Source organism: Stegodyphus dumicola, chromosome X1 (assembly GCF_044657685.1).
Source record: "Stegodyphus dumicola isolate Sdum_Otavi_A_Nest chromosome X1, ASM4465768v1".
In the NCBI taxonomy this organism is placed as follows: Eukaryota; Metazoa; Arthropoda; class Arachnida; order Araneae; family Eresidae; genus Stegodyphus; species Stegodyphus dumicola.
The window spans coordinates 19748672-19764358 of NC_140780.1; the positions used below are offsets into that span (position 1 = coordinate 19748672).

At 36.3% G+C, this 15687-nt stretch overlaps 1 long non-coding RNA gene across 1 annotated transcript in view; it reads left to right on the plus strand.

Moving 5' to 3' along the window:
• Positions 1-15687, plus strand: part of LOC146993100 (uncharacterized) — a 395311-nt gene that overhangs the window by 290310 nt on the left and 89314 nt on the right. The gene's annotated exons all lie outside the window — the stretch shown is intronic.

The window sequence follows — 15687 nt, forward strand, 5'->3', positions numbered from 1 at the left end:
TTAGGTATTTTTTTAAAGCAGGAAAGATGAAAAATGAGGAATTCCCTCGCCGGAGAACCATGGACTCCAACCATGGACCTCTCGAATACGCGTCGAGCGTGCTGACCTCTGCACCACGAAGCCATGCTAAGAAGGCGGGAGAAATACGTTATATACTCCCTCTTTTAAAAGGCGACTGGGGATTAGGGGACCCAATCGCCTAATCCTGGTGGTGGAGAATCATCATTCACCACCTTCTTTAGTTCCAAGACCACTACAGAGACATTAGGTTGCTCGAAGCAGAAGAGATAAAAAATGAGCGCTGCCCTCGCCGGAATTCGAATGCGCGTCGAGCATGCTGATCACTACACCAGGAAGGCATGCTAAGAAGCCCGGATAAATACCTCATAGGGTTACCCCGTTAGTTTAAATTATAATTTTGATTTATGCATTCTTTTATCTTACATATTTCCCTACAATGCCAAAATACCTCATAGGGTTAATATCCTCATAGGGATAAATACCTCATAGGGTTACCCCGTTAGTTTAAATTATAATTTTGATTTATGCATTCTATTATCTTACATATTTCCCTACAATGCCAAAAAATATTTACCTTTTTACTAAGCAACGGTTGTTTTTTTTTTATATATAAATATATATTGTATTTAAGCATACTCTAACCATCAGTAAGGTTATTGGAGAAGACATGCCAAGTAATCGTCAAGGTATCATGGTATTATCAGTATTGCATTATATCATTATGTTTTTGTATTAAATATGTCAAATATCCACAATAAGAACTTCTTATTCAATTAATCATGACATGTATTTTATATCTTCCAATTTTCATGCGGAAATATTTTCATCAAGAATGTTTGAAAAACGTTTCATTGAACATTTACTTTGTAGAAGTATTTTCGTGAAGAAAGTTTACAAAACATTTCATTGGACATTTTTCTAAAAACTCGAGGACTTTCAAAAATTATATTTGTGTTAATTTATTGTTCAGTTTTATTTAGAGATTTTATTATTGTTGTAACAGTTGTAAATTATATGTGTAAGTATTTCGTAATCTACATGTGAGAAAGTTCATGAACAATGGCAGATCGTACTAAAACCTGAAAGCTATGTCCTTGATGCTTCCTCATGTCTTTCCTCATATCATAAACTTTCTATTGCTTCGCTAATCCACTAATGTTTTTCCCCCCAAGATGCTCCCCCACCTTTTTTTGAAGGGGGGTTTATTGTAAGATACAATAAAATACAATAGCAAAGCGAAGAAATAATGGACAACCTCAAAATTGACTATTCTAAATTTCGTGTTCTCCCTCTAAATTCATGTTTTCTTCCAAATTCGAGATCTTTCCAAAGTCATATGACGATTACATAACGCTGCTTGCAAAGAGAACTCAAACCTAAAATTAACCAATCGCGCCTTAGCTGTACATATGCGCCTATCTAGTATAAATAATTCTTCGTGAGCAATTACGTCCTTTTTCTTAAATTCTCCTTTTCTTAAATTTGAACGTGGAGAGACTTTAGTGCTTAGTTAGAAAACTGGCACTCGAAAGAGGGACTTGTAGACAGGCGTAGCCATATCGAGCATAATTTTTATTGCTGGACAGGAACTAATTAATTAATCGAAAACATATTTTTCATTACACATGATTATCGCGCAAAACGCACCCGACAGAGTTATATAGAGTAACATATTTTAGATAACTGTGTAGTTAGCAGCACCACAAAGCAAAGAGGGCAAAGAAGCGTCTTCACTGTAAGAGCGCTAAAGCGAAAATTGCGCTATTTATGAAAGCTCACCAGGAGAAGGTTTTGGTTTAGGTTAGAAAAGTTTCAGATCTCAAAATTTTGAATTGAGGTTCCGAATTAGCTACGTCATCAGCGTTACGTAAGCCATGTGACATAGATTAATTTAGAAATGCCACAATTCAGAGAAGTCATTGCGATTTTGAGAATACAGATAGGAAATACCCAAATTAAAAATTAGGAGTTAACAGGCTATTACTAAATTAAATTATGAGGCTGATTTACATACCTTTTTCTTACATATATATGTATACATGCCCGCATACATTTGTAATATGTAACCATGAGAGGAGTCAAAGACATTTTTCCCATGTATTCTTGCTGATGAACATCCAACTAGTGATTAGAATGCTCGGGTCTAGTCCAGAGAAAGGCATAATTAAATTTCTACGATTCACCTCTCCAAAAACCTAATGAACCTGTAAATGTATGCATGAAAAATAAATGGTCAAGATAATGCATTTTTTAATTCGCCTACTTTAAAGGTGAATTAGAAATAATTAAAGCTGTTAGGCTAACTGATTATGTCAAAGTACTCCAGAGTTATCTTTCTTAAAAAAAAAAAAAAAATCTCTCCCGCGACTTACTGGTAAATTCACTGGACACTGGCAATTAGAACCGGGTTCAAATCCTAGCCAACGAGCTGGCTGCATAAGAATTTTTGTTTGCCGCGAGTTCAAAATGAATACGACCCATGTCCGTTAGAAAGTTCTCCGTGAAAGCTCCTCCCCTTAAGCAGATAATCTTCCTGTAGTTTGCGATAATTCAAGCTGTGATCTAACTTTATAAGGTATTTCTCTCGCCTTCTTAGCAATCCAATAATCTAACCAATTAAATTAAAGGTTGGTAGAGATAGGCAATCTAACTTTATAAGGTATTTCTCCCGCCTTCTTAGCATGCCTTCTTAGTGTATTGCTCCGCACGGTCGGCGCGGAGCGTATTCCAGAGGCCCGTGGTTCGAGTCTCAGCGAAGGCGTTGCTCATTTTTCACACTTCCTGCTCCCAAAATATTCTAATGTCTCTACATTTGCGCCCGAACTAAAAGGTGGTCAATGATGATTCTTCACCACAAGGATTTGGCGATGGGGTCTCCTAAAATACCAGTCGCCCTTTGAAAGTGGGAGTATATAAAGTATTTCTCCCGCCTTCGTAGCGTAGTGGTCAGCACGTTAGGCGCGTATTCGAGAGGCCCGTGGTTCGAGTCCCGTCGAATGCGTTGTTCATGTTTCACACTTCTTGTTTCCAAAATGTTCTAATGTCTCCACAACTTAACCCATCGGAAGAATATTGTATGAGAAATTGGCTCGTATCAACATTATACGCGGGAATTTAAAAAAATAAATCTTTCTCTATCAAACCATTAGCAAGGAAATGAACTCCAAATCAGCTGCGAGATTTCAGCTAGCTTATTCATTCTGCCATGGAGGGTAAAAAAAAGTCTCATAGAAATGTAGGTCAAATGTTAGAAGATATTAAACATTAAGAAGCTGGGGCAATACAAGTTGAAAAAATTTATTTTCTCATTCAGGTCAGAAATACTTTATCATAACTTATTGTATATAATTAAGACACAATAACATGCCGAATAAATACTAATTCAGAAGTCAAACAACAAAAATCAGCGTTATATTTAGAAAAATTTCACAGGGGTAGTTTCGATGGTTTTACCGAACCACCATCCTCAGCTGCAAAACCGCAAATGATTTTCGGTTTTGCGGCAAATCATTTGCGGTTTTGCAGCTGAGGATGGTGGTTCGTAAAACCATCGAAATTTAGTCCTGTGAAAATTTTGTAAATATAACGCTGATTTTTGTTGTTTTACTTCTGAATTATTGTATATATTTAAATTTTCAGGAATACTTCATTTAATTGTGTCTTGCTTATTTTGGCTTAAAACCCATTCGACTCTCTTCCCGTTAGCCACTTTTAATAATTGCCAAGCACATCTTTACCTATATCAAGCAATGAAAATATTTAAAACGGAGACTAAATTGAATTTTTCATACGTGGAAATCTGTATGAATTTTATCGGCTAAATTGCTTACTAAGATACTCTACGTCGAAATCTATCAATTAAACTTCAATACCTCAAAGCATACAAATGAATGTTCCTAGACAGTAAAAGAAACATGGTTTTTGTAGCAGTAGAGAGACTTCAGATTCTAAACTTATAAAAAGAGAAATGAGCCGAAAATGGCACCTTAAAATATTCGTTTACAAAAGACGAAAGTTTCTCACCTGAAAGCTCTTTTGGCAATGCAGGTGAAAGTCTGTTCGGAAATTGTCTTAGACTCACTGTGTATTTTCTAATCTTGTTATTTCAGATCATCCTTTTTTTCACCATGGGTGCGATAAAGAACAAAAGGTGCCGAAATTTTTCCCCTGATGGCTCTAATAGTATTCTATATTCTCGCGAGGGTGTCATGGGAAAATAAATTACACTGCGGCTTCGTTATTCAACCGCTAAGGAATAACATGCCACCAAGAATTTTCTCTCAAAACTTCCTTTAATGGATTAAACGGATTAAAGGAAAAATTGGAGCAATTTAGCATGCAAGCTTGTTTTAAGAGGGAACTTCAGTAAATCTGGAAAATAAACATTTTATATTAAACCCAACATAAATTGCAAGCACGCTGCAGAAGTTAAATGTGCATGAATTATGACCAGGGTACAAGAAAATGCTGCCAAAATTAAAATCGCACCTCTCAAGCGGAACCGAAAATTTGATTAAAATATCCCCTTTTAGCTTAATAAATCAGAATGTATATACGGGAAAGACATGCAAAGGCATATTAAATTGAAAGTAAATGATTATACTAATTATTTCTCAAATTCGTGTTCAGTTATGAATAATGAGCTACAAATATTATGCATTAATAAAAGCAGAGAACTATGTATAACCGAAGATACGTACATTTTTAACTGAAGCCTTCAAAAAAAGGACGAAAAAAATTCCCTCAGTTGGGGATACAATTATATGGGAAATTTAAAACACGTGTATTTTTTTATCCATTTAGCAGATTACCCCATTCACAGCAAGAAGCGATTTCGATGAAACGCATCTGTTTCGGGTAAGGGGACGCAGCTTTCCCATCGAAACAGCTGTCGGTTGGATTAATCGGTTTTTAAAATATTATTTTTGCTTTCTTAAGTGTCTCTACAAATCGATTGTAAAATCCCCACCTCCAGGCTTAAACGTTCGAAAATACGAAACGCAAAATGTGGCTTCAACCCTAATTATTCGCAAAGATCCATATTTCGAGAGAGCTTCAACCTATCCGAAAAGGCTACCGAAGTCTGGATCCTTATCGAATTTCTCTAGGTGAAACGGATCTGCATTGAGGATAATATATATATCTATATCTTTATATAGATATAGATATATACGTACACATTCACCAAAAAAATACGAATATTTCCCGGAAAGTCGATTACTTTCTCTCTTTTTCTGCCGTTTACTTTCATTTCATCCTTCTGAAAAGAGTTCTTTCCTCCGCAATCATCTTTTGAGCTTTTCCTTGCCACCCCAGGGGAAAGGCACGTGACCCCCCAGGGGTGCGCATGTCTTCCATAGTGAATGTAATTTTTCTATTTCTTTTTCCTCATCTTCGCCAGTAGCAAGCACGTAGTGAAGAACACATGACAACACGTGCGTTTTTCCAACAGTCTGTCACCGGCGCAGGGTGGAGCCGCGCTTTACAGGGTTTGGAATTTTGCCGCACTTATTAAATGGGTGGATTCTTTTTTTTTTTTCTTTTCTCTTCTGCTTACTGGGAGCATCTCAAGTCGACAACGAAGTCTATGCATACTCTATTTTATTACGCTTTTCCATTAAATAGAGTTGTATCCGCCTTATGGTAATTAGGAGAATTTTCTTGCCTACATCTTACAAATTCTCTTACAATCTAGATTAACATGTAGAAACTGCGAAAATTTCTGAGAAGAATGTAAACTCTCATTTACATGGAAAGATAATTAGAAACGTGGGATGTTTTGCGTGAAACCTCCTTTCCCCCCCTCCCCATTTTTATTTTTATTTTTACTTCTTTTCTTTATAAGTATATCGAGCGAAAAAAAAGAATATAAGAATTTATTCATTGCGTCAGACTAACTTTTAAATAATATAAAATTGGAAAAAGTTCTCTTACTGAGTTAGAAAATAAAATAATTTTAATTTTTTATAGTTTCATTTTTAAGACTTAAAGTGAACAAGATTAAGAAGAAATTTTTGGATTAAAAGCTTTTATTTCTCTTGGTAATATAACTCTCATCATATGCATAAAATGTTAGGTAGTTTTCGATGAAATGAAATGTTATGCCAAAAGTTAAAGTTTGTGTTGAACAACTTAAATAAAAGAATTTATGCAATTATTCCCTATTCAAAGTAAAAAAAAAAAAAAATGCAGGGACGCGGTCTAAATACGCGGCGAGCCGAAAGTCCTCTCGAGAGGTAGGTGATAGGGAAAGAAGAGTGGGAGACCCTTGGACCCGTCCCGCCGGGGTGCTCACCGTCAGGAGCGGAACTGAGCTAAATCGCACTGTCACCTGTAAGATGCTCAAGGCTATTGCCAACAATAATGGAATTTTGTTTGGTGAAGGAAAAAAAAAAGTTCCAAACTTTTTCGACAGATGGCGCTGTTAGTGTCTCATTGCTCTTGTGGATGTATAGCCGAAAGGAAACAATAGATTCTAAGGGTTTACGAAAATTTTATTAGCGAAAAGACAAGAATACCTATTTACAGAGTAAACAGCGATAGTGAGAGCAGAAGCTTCACGAAACAAACACCTTTCGGATGATTAACGCATAAGATGCTCTCCTGCTTGTTCCGTTGCTAACTGGAAGCGCAAAACTGCATGTTCCAAAACAGATCGGAGGGCACCTGTGCTGATGCTATCAATATGCTGCGTGATGCTTGCCTTCAGATCGGCCAGATTCGCAATCCACCCGCTGTAAACAACATTCTTCAGGTATCCCCAAAGCCAAAAGTTACACGGGCTTAAGTCCGGAGAGCTAGGCGGCCACGCTGTTGGAAAATGGCGGCTTATGATTCTGTCATCTGCGAAATGAGTGATCAGCAGCTGCTTCACACGAGTAGCAATGTGTGCAGTAGCGCTCTTTTGCATGAATATTGTGCGATCCACACATTGACGTTACTGAAGTTCCGAAAAGACATGGTTACGCACAAGTGCTTCATACCGCTTCATACGCAGGTAACGGAACCCGCAGGTGTGATCTTCTCGAAGAAGAATGGATCGACGACAAACGCTGACGGTATTCCGAACCATACAGCGACCTTTTCAGAGCGAAGAGGTAATGACTGCAACGGGAACGGTTTCTCGGTTGCCCGTATCCTGCAATTTTAAGTATTTAGAGAACCTTGCAAATGGAAATGAGCAACGTCAGATCACAAAATGTTCCAAGGTTTTTCATTATCCACTTCAATCCGGGCAAGAAATTGTAGTGCAAACGATTCACAGGTTTCCAACAGCAAGCAACTGCTGCACGTGAGTTATACGGATAAAAGCGCAGGATGTTCCGTAGGTCTGTGCGTACCGTGCTGATAGGCATATCCAGCATCCAACCAGTTCCCCGTACACTGCTGATTTCTGCATCACTATTCGTCTGTTCTTGTAAAAGCAGTTGCCATATTTTCCACTGCAGACGCCGAAACTAGTTTTCATCCTCTACCTCGTTTCACGTCAAATAAACCGGTCTCTTCGAATTTTTCTATCATTTTCCGCAGGCCATATGTAATCATTGTGCCGGATTTTATGCCTTTTAATATCCGGGACTTCTGCACAGCTGTTAACGCACAGTCACTATTCTGATAGAAAATCTTCACGAGAAGAGTACCATCTTTCTTCGTCAGTCATGATGAAGCACTCAGGCAAAATGTTATGTGTGTCGTTAGTGCTCTGCATTTTTATCTCAGCCATGTCATTATCAAATATAAATGACGGCATATATTTAAGAATAATTTCCTCGGTATTTGTTCTAGCAGATGAAAATTTTGTGTCATATATCATTTTAACCACTTTATATGTGCAGTCTGATGTTTTGAAACTGAGTTCGTGTCTAGCAGTGTGGCATGAAATTGTAGCTTCTTTGGCAGCATACTCCAGATCATAGTTATTGCTATTACTATCTTTGGCTTTTAAAAAACTCTCATGTTTCCTGAAGTAGTAGCATTAATACGACTCCTATGTTTAGCTGTTTTCGCGTGGTCTTGAATATCGACCTTTCCTTTATGTGTAAAAGAAAATTTTCCAGTGCATAATGTGTAATAAACACGTTCATTGTCACTGTCATTACAAAATTTCAAACATTTGTATTCCGTTTGGAAGTTAACATTAAACACACATTTTCTTTTGCACATTGCTATGATGAGATGAAAAACGAATGGAGATACAGGGGTTGGACAAAAATATGGAAACACCTTTAAAAAAACATGTTTCTTTGCTTAATATGGTGTAGGAAACCCGTTGGCATCCAAAACAGCTTGCAGTCTTCTCGGAATGGATAAATACAGTTCCTGTATGTTTGCCAAGGGAATATTATACCATTTTTCCTGCAAAACGGTGGCAAGTTCAGATAACGATGTTGGCGGTGGATAACGAGAACGCACTTTCCGTTCCAATGTAGACCACAAAGGTTCAATAATATTCAGGTCTCGTGACTGTGGTGGCCAGGGAAGATGGGACAACTCGTCCTCGTGCTCAGAAAACCAGTCCTGGACAATGTGAGCTGTGTGAACAGGGGCTTTGTCGTCTTGGAAGACACCATCACCATCGGGGAACAAAGTTTGTACCATGGGATGAACTTGATCGGCCAAAATGTTCACATAAGTCTTGGCAGTCATGTGCCCTGACACAGTTATCATGGGGCTAGCAGAGAACCACGATATAGCTGCCCAAACCATAACAGAACCCCCGCCATGTTTCACTCTTGGCAACAAGCAGTCTGTATTACAGGCTTGAGATGGCGTTCTCCAGACGTAAACTCGGCCAGAAGTGGGAAACAATGTGAAAGAAGACTCGTCAGACCATATTACTCGCTTCCACTGCTCTATAGTCCAGGCTTTATGAATTAAACACCACCTTTTCCTGTTTACGGGCATTAGCATCAGTGATGAGTGGCTTCTCAATTGCAGCATGGCCAGCAATTCCCTGTTTATGAAGCTCCCTTCTAATTGTTTTGGTACTCACAGGGTTCGGTAACACAACATTCATTTCAGCAGTAACTTTTGCAGCTGTGGTCTTCTTATTTTTCGTCACAATTGCTTTTAATGATCGTCTGTCACGATCACTCAGGACACACTTTCGTCCGCGCTGTGATTTAGCAGATGATGTTTTTCCGCTTTTCAAATATGCAGAATAAATCTTCGATACAGTACCTCTTGAAACACTAAACACCTCGGCTACCTTGCTTACGGAAGCACCTACCATACGTGCTCCAACAATTTGCCCACGTTCGAAGTCTGTTAACTTTGACATAATGTAATGACAACCTCACATGACAGTACTCTGACAACAACTGAACTGTTTAGCACATTTACGAAGTTGCATAGGTGGCGTCAGTAGTCAAAAATGCCAGCGCCTCCTACATATTTCATTAAAATCAATCTTTCTTTTCAAACATGCATTTCACAAGGTGTTTCCATATTTTTGTCCATCCACTGTAAAAATGATCAAAACTATGTAGGTAGAGTAAAGATGCTTTTGTACGATTAAATTTCAGCTAGAAAAATGGCTAATACCGGAGGAATACTGACAGGCAGAGCTGGGCAAGAGAAAGTAAAGCTCCAAGTTTCGCTGCCAGAAACTCGATATCTGAAACATTGAAAATCATCGCCTAAAAGAGTTTTAATTCATTTGAATTCTAGTAGGGGCATGCGAAAAGCAGAAGACATAATTTAGATCCAAATCATAAAAATGGGTTCATTAACAGGAAATATAGTCCACATATTTATAGACGTCATGATGTATACTTCTAGGCAATTATTCGTGTTACTTACTAACTGATGATTTCTTGGTATTTTTACCTAAGACCATTTCAACTGCACTACAAATAACTGGATTAAAAATTACTTCAATTAAAATTAATTCCAATGCACCAAAATAATTTTAATTTTGAAATGTAACTTTGATAATAGGGCACAAAATTACAGAGATATTTATAAAATTTTGAGTAAATTTTCGCAGAAATCTTCAAAATTTTAATTTAAAACATACTTGATGACCCTTGAAGAGTTTATCAAAAGAAAGTTAGTTGACGACTAACAATTCTAGGTACATCGGCAGGCAGTTTCACAAAAGTATAACTGCCTGCTAAACATTGCAAGAGAAACGAATGAAATCAATATAAAATTTTCAGAAATACAGAGTGGCAGTCGAGTTCCTGTAGAGATTTAGAAAATCATTCAAGAAAACTGTTTAGGGTTGCATTTGGCATGTATTTGCGTTTCTAGGTAGAAGTGGAAACCGATGAGTAGTGTGCACCATAAAGACACGCAAAGATGTAATTAAATTTGTATTTGCTTCACATAACCTTTTGATGAATGGGGCCTTATAAGTTATTCAATTTATCTCTTTATTCGAAGAGAACAAATCTACATTAGCAATTCCATCACGTGCCGTCATCAAGTGCTGAACGGAAAATTCACATGTAAGTTCGAAAATTTGAATATTCAGATAATTAATTAACAGACTGAGAAACTGGCGTCAAGAATGAATTGTAGATCGGAGAAGAAAATTTCCGTCCGATCCGGTAATTAGAACACACATATTATGACGGAAAGAGAGAGAGGTTCGATTCTTGACTGAGCAAATTAAGATTGTAGCAAAAGAAAATAGTCAAATTAACCAAAAAATTATCAAAATTTAAAAAAATGAAGAAGGGATGTTGAATGGGAATTCACTTAACACGAAACATTTATTTAAAATGACACTTTAAACTAATAATAATAAAATGACACTAGGGAAAGTGAAGTTCTGCAATGCAGACTTTGATTTAGCGTGTAAGGATTCAAATCGCTTTGTTATATCTCGGATGTATCACATGGAATAATTTGTGAAGTGAGGAATCTTTGGACGTTTAGGAACAAGGCAGATAATCATGAAAGCAGTGAGATTTGTGAATATTTCAAGACAGGCAGTCTCTACGCTATAGAAATAATTTCAGAACTCTGTAACAGTTGTAAGAAGGCCTGTACAAGGTTGTAAACAATTAATAACTGCTTCTCAAAATCAGTATCTGGCAACAACTACCCGTCGGAAGTTAACTGCAGAGCTTGCAGCCGTCAATAGAACTTTTCTAACATGGAGAATTAACTATATTCAGAAAATGAAAAAGGGTTTTCTAGCAAAAGGTTAAGTGTATGTTTTTCACTGTCTTTACGACAAAACAGAGATCAGTTTGGAAATCGGAGCGAAGAACATCAGGACTGTAGTTATAAAGTATTTCTCCCGCCTTCGTGGTGTGGTGGTCTGCACGTTGGGCGCGTATTCCTGAGGTTCGTGGTTCGGTTCCCAGCGAAGGTGTTGCATATTTTTCATTTTTCCTGCTTCTAAAGAACTCTAATAGCTCCTGACATCTTTCACGCATGTTCAGAAATCATAATTTGTTTCCCAAATATTTTGCATTTTATTTGATCCGAAATCTTAATAAGCAATCAAAATACTGAAGCATATGTTGTTAACTACGGCGTAAGATTACTCCACACTGTCTTCCGTTTAAAAAGTGTTCACTATCGAAATTTTAGGTTAATTTGCATGTATGTTTTAGCCGTAGAAATTTAATGCTACTATTGTACTAATTTATCGCTATCGTCTTAGTTTTAGTTCTTTTTCTTAACTAGTTTCTCTATTTTAAAAAGTATTCAAGTTTTAAATTCATAAAATTTAAAACTTGTAACTACTGTATAATACTCAAAGCTATGTAACTACTGTATAATACTCAAATAGAAGACTGACATTTTATTTTCTCTTCTCGATAAAATAACACATTTTCCAAAAAATTTTAACAGAGGTTCAAACTTTAATTTTTTAAAGAATTTAATTAATTTTCTTCCATTATTTGTTTTCTGACCCTGAAGTAAAGCCTTGTGAACTGAATGAAGATCTAAAATTTTCACTATTTTCGTTAAAACGAATACATTTTAAATACCTTAATGCAGTCCGTTACATTTTGGGGAAAGAAACATGTTGGGATTTTAATTATTCGCTTTTTTCTTCATTTCCCGTACTTAAATTTTCATCTGTAAATCTGGTTTTAACCAATATTTTCCTGTGCGTAGTTATGATTTCTGATTGGCATAACAATTTACGCATTCCTCCAAATAGTGTTTACTCCCAGGAGATACCAGTCTTTATTTATAATCACAGTTCCATGACCGTATTACCTAATTCTGGGGAATATCGCTACAACTTCATTTAAAAAACTTCCTTTGATGAAAGAATATTTATTACTTCTGATTTTAATACATGAGTCCAAGTCAGATAGACCATATCCATAGCCTCAAGGACATTTTTCTAGGTATTTCCTGTAGTAATATTCTAAAGGACGATTTCAAAAATTTTTAGAATGCCCCGGTCTAAAGTTTGCAATGCCATTGTGCATTTGGATAGAAAGAAAGACTTTCCACATAAGAAACTACTTTCCACTTTCCACAGAAAGACTTTGCTGCGTATTCTTCTGCTTTCTTTTGTCTGAAAAACAATTGCTTTTTATTAACATATGAATATCCAGTGCTTCGATAATTCTGCTTTTGAAATCGTATTTTCTTTTCAAATTCTTTTAAAATTTCACAGTTAATAACTTAATTGTCACGGAGTCACGTGGTGACGAGTAATGAGCTGATTTCTGTCAGCAAGCATTAATGAGCATCAAAAACCACTGCCTAGTCAAGCCTTTAAACGGATCGCCTTCCTATTCACTAGTCATACTAAATCTGGTCTGGGGAGTTCCAGTTTGTCTTCAGTCCCTTTCCTATTATCCACCACTTATAGCTTACAAATGGTATTGAGAAAAGGAAATGCCTTCCGAAAAAACTATTGGAGCCGAGAAAAGAAAAGTCAAAGGAAGAAAAAATCAAATGAAAAAAGGTGCATAACTAAAGCTATGCAATATGTAAATTAACTATTTGAAGATAATGCTGAATAAAAATATATTGTGATGGGTTTAAAGCGAAGAACCATCAAGCAACGAATCAAATTACTCCAAGAATTAAAAAATGTACTTAACCTTTATTTTTCGTACCGTACTTCAAAATACTATTATTATCCAAAGTCAAAAGTTATAAGTGTGTAGAGTCCAATAGGATAACTCCTGTGTGACAACTGGAATAGTAACTGCACAGGAGAAGGGTTAAAAGTACCCTTGATTAACTCTTTAGAATTTACTATGCGTCAACTCGACGTTAACAAACTACGCCTGTTATTGGGCGGTAACTGAAATTCAGATAACGAAACTAAAAATTTGAAGATATGTACAAGTACTATAACTACGCTACAGGGCTCAGCTAAATCCATTTCTTAAACTCCCGTTGAAAACTAGTGGCAGCAAGTAAACGTAATTAAGCCACGCGGACCAGCAATAAATCTGGGAGCAAACGCTTAAGCAGCAAAACGTGACGGCAGTAGCCTAACTTTCACCTTTCCTACTGAAACTCGGTTTTTAAACTCTTTCTTCACTGTCGAATTTGCATTCTTTCACGCGCTCTACCAAATTTAAATGTTCTTGCACTGACAATTAGGGGAATGAAGGCTTGTAGGAAAGAATAACAAATTAAATAAAATTGGTTATTTAAAATAAACATAAATCCCTACAAGTGTATAGCTATCTAAATACGCCTCCTGCAATGAAACTTTTGTCCCAAATTAATAAGCCTTCAATATATAGCTTAATAAATATTACGCCTTTGTAATATTGCTTGGTATTCTTATATACTTAAATAAATGTCTCACTAGTAAATATAATAGGTTTATATATATAAGCATCTTTAATTTCCAGTTATGTTTGCTTAGAATACTGCAAAGAATATAGAATGAAATTCCTCGAACAAATTTCACTTTAAGTCTGATTATAGTTAAATAATCCTAGAAATTGTTTTCATAATGATAAGTTGACATAATGTTTTTACATATAATCTTAAGTATTTCTAAGGAATGCATTTTTCATTTGGCTGCGAGAGTAACTTGATTTTCATAATTGTTATCACACAGTTCCATAACTCGTACAGTAGCTCATCTTTATTCAAAGTACTAGTGAGAGTCAATTTCTTAAAGAAGTCTCCTCAAATGCGGGAACATTCATTCTCTCGACGGATTACATGTAATAATACCACGGATCCATCGACTCAATGTACAAGTGAATACAAAGCCAACAGATTGGATTGATTCTAAGTACATTAGTTACAATAGAGCAATAGTTCAAAACCACTGTCCGACTTTCGCGTAATTACCAATCCTGATGCTCAGACGGCGTAAAGCTTTTCGGTTTAATTTTGTCCACGGAGGAAACTAATAGCGTGTCCTTTCACTAGGTTAGGCGCACTGAAGCCCGCTTGATGGCTTCTCGAGTAAACATTTACGTAACACTCATCAGTCTTCACACTGTTATTTCGAAACAGCGAAGGAAAAGGATTTAATAATGAATGTGATATTGTATCGTATTTACAATAAGGCGGAAGCAGCGAAGAGTATAGCGGCATAAAATCCTACTGCTTCACAAGTTTCAGGGGCAAAGAGTGACGGAATCATGATGTGTCGTAGTATTACTTATACGTGTTGCAACTTCATGCATTGTCATTTCATAAAATTTATAAACTTTTTCTGTAACTAAGAAATTATTGTTATCCAGCCGACATATGTGTAAATATTTAAGAAAAATTTCTTCAGGTTTTTAACACTTCTGCTTTATTACTAAAAATGATTTCAGCAACGTATGCCGGTCAGTGGTGTTAAAGGAAATAAGAAACAAATCAATCACTTCTTTACAACACTGTCCAAAAAAGGAATCACCGGTATAATTAAAAAGGAAAACAAAACTTGAAGGTATGAGAAAAGCATAAATTAGATGCAGAAGAAATTTAAGAAAAGGAGACGGAAGAAGAAAAATCCCTGAAGATGGGAGAGAAAGTCGAAGCAGAGGACATAATTTTAATAAGCTGTATTCGAAGGAATTGTTTAGACATTTTTATTGAACACTATGAAAATTATTGCTTTCAGGCAACACTTTCGTTAAGAAAATAAAAAACTAAAAAATAATTAATGAAATAAATTTAAGAATAAGATAATATGAATAAGCATATTTGCAAATAAATAAATACACGGGCTGAAGAAATCAATAACATAGCTACTTAGGATTCTCATGTCCAAAATTATCTTTACGTACCCAAAAATGATGATATTCAATGAAATGTCGAATCAATGTGATCCGTACTTGCAGGGAATGTGTGAAAACCAAGCCTAATTAGCATTATCCAATCAAAAGTAATCAAACGGTTTGTGATATGCAAATCTAGGCGTTACGTCATCCAAGGGTGAATCAAGCGCTTTGCGCAAACTGAATATTTGAGTGAATTTCTGCAACATAGCGTTTGATTTCAGTGTGTAGGGACTCAAAGCGGTTTGTTATGGCTTCGAAGTATCATTTGGAAGAATCTGTAAAGTGGCGAATTATCGGCCGTTTAGAAGCAGGGCAGTCAATCATGGAAACAGCCACATGTCTTAATATTTAAAGATAGACAGTCTCTAAGCTATGGAAACAGTTTCAAAATGATGGAAGTGTTGTAAGGAGGCCTGGACAAGGTCGGAAACGAATGACAACTGCTTCTGAAGATCGGTATCTGGCATTAACTGCCCGTCGTAACAGAAAGGCT